The sequence below is a fragment of the Chrysochloris asiatica genome, unplaced genomic scaffold, assembly GCF_000296735.1.
Source record: "Chrysochloris asiatica unplaced genomic scaffold, ChrAsi1.0 scaffold00194, whole genome shotgun sequence".
NCBI lineage: Eukaryota > Metazoa > Chordata > Mammalia > Afrosoricida > Chrysochloridae > Chrysochloris > Chrysochloris asiatica.
Window position 1 is genome coordinate 1,014,281 of NW_006408712.1, and position 2,314 is coordinate 1,016,594.

The 2,314-nt window shown below is 38.4% G+C and overlaps 1 pseudogene; it reads right to left on the bottom strand.

The window, feature by feature from the left end:
- Positions 1–373: 373 nt before the first annotated feature.
- On the bottom strand, positions 374–1,847 carry LOC102833961 (annotated as a pseudogene).
- Between the last annotated feature and the right edge of the window lie 467 nt (positions 1,848–2,314).

The window sequence follows — 2,314 nt, forward strand, 5'->3', positions numbered from 1 at the left end:
TTTATCCAGAAAAGCAGCAATGCCAGAGACAGAGACAAAAATGGAGACATGGAGCGAGGGAGTGACTGAGGACTCTAGATTCATGGAAAGTGAGGGACTAAGAACTGGTGGCCAGGAGGCAGACTTTCAGAATGTGCCCTTTGGAGGTGTAAATTACTATATATGCCTGAGTGGGTTTTTTTGTTTTGTTTTAAAAAAAAAAACTAAAGTGGATAGTGAGAAATACTGTTCACTCATGGTACATGGTGGGGATTATAATCATTGTAATGAAAGAAGGTGTATGATTTGTTGAATGTAAAACTGATGATCTGCCCTGTAAACTTTCACTTAATTAATCCACAATAAAAACCTTTTTAAAAAACCACACAGTTCTTCAATAGAAGCCTGAGCTCTGAGTTGCCCAGTTAGGAACATCTGACCAAGTATTCTGATTAAGTTTCTTTTCAATATCCATGGCCAACATCTGGCTTCTAAAAGAAAGGCTTTTGGTCTTCTCAATCACTAGCTGATAGGGTGAGACTGCATTGTTACCCATAACCACATGGCCTAATTTAGAATCAATCTTGGCATCCAACCTTGCATTTCTAATCAAATTGACAATCCACCTTTTAGCTTCTTCTGGAGTCATGTTCAGTTTATCTGCCACATGTTAATGCTAATACACTGAGGGATGTGACAGAAAGTCTTAAATATGAAGAGATGGGCATTTTCAATGAAATCCTCAAGACAAGCCACCAAGAAGAAGTCAGTCATAAGCACTGATCACATTCCCTTAGCTTTTTCTGAGCCCCATCAAAGTCAAAGTTAACGTATAAGCATTCAACAAATTCTGTAATTGGGTCTTTATATGTATAAGATTCGTGTTGAATAAGCTTGACCAGGTCTTTGAGCACTTGCCGATGTTTTAGAACATCTTTATCTGTTATGACTGCTGTAGTCAAATAGCAGAGACTATGTGGACATATTTGTCTGAATTGTATTAAGATACGTGGCTGGTAAAGGAAGAGATGACTATCACGGCCTTTGGGGTGGTTGAAGAAAACAGAGACCAGTGAATGAGCCATGTTCGCTGCTAAAGAGACTAGAGTAGAGAACTCACAGAATTCTTATCTATGGTCTCTTTTAACTGTGTAAGGTCTTCCACTGCTGCATCCCAATTCGGCATTAAGATTTCAGAGGTCAGTTTCCCCCAAAGTGAACTCAAAGCATTTCTGTCCGTTGCTGAAATCAGCACTCTAAAAAAGTAAAGATAATTCAGCTGTTCCTGAGTAATTCCCACATTCATATTGTAATTTTGCATACCTGTAGAGAGTGTCTAAACATTCCTGCCTAAATCCATCTTGTCTGCCAGGTAGTCAAATAACATCCAACCATCCCTGGTTGACTGCATTTGCCTTGTAGTTTCTGGATCTTCAAATATCTTCCCAATTGGCTCTGTTTCCGCCTGAAGTTGTTTTAGTTGTGCAATGACTGTGGTTCTTTTTTTCTCAGAGCATGAGGAATACCATCAGAATAAAGATTCTTGTATACATCCATAGCAAAGTCTACCATGTTGGTATCACTGCTGTTGTTGTTAAGTGCTGTCAAGTCGGTTCCGACCCATAGCAACCCTGTATAGGGTTTCTGAGGAGTGACTAGTGAGCTTGAACTGCCAGCCTTGCAGTTGAAATGGCTTTGCAGTCTGGCGCATTGACCCACAGTGCCACACCACTAAGAAGACCCAATTTCCCTTGTAATAATTCTTTTTCATTATATACCTCCTTTACTGAGAGAAACTTGAGCAGCAGAAAGACTAGATGCCAATCCAAAAAATGTGCAATGTGAGTAGTCAAGTCATACTCCGCCATCTTGCCAAGGAAAAGGAAGTCTTTGCTCACCAAAACTTTTATGTCATTTGATTAATTGACTGCTACTTCCATGAGTATTGATGTAAATCCAAGGAAAATGAAGTTTTTTACAACTTCAATCTTTTCTCCATTTATCATTATGTTATTTATTGGTCCAATGGTAAGGATTTTTGTTTTCTTTACAATGAGGTGCAACACATAGTGAAGGCCATGGTCTTTGATCTTTATCAGTAATTATTTTAAGTACACCACTTTCAGTAAGCAAGCGTCTATTGTTTGCAAAGAGATGGAAACAATCTAAGTCTTCATCAGTAGATGAATAAAAAAACAAACTACAGGAGATACACAATGGAATATTATGCAACATTAAAGAATAACAAAGTACTCATGCAACACCTCATAACATTGATGAACATTATGGGGAATATGGTACTGAGTGAAATCAGCCAATCATAAAGGGCCAAAAT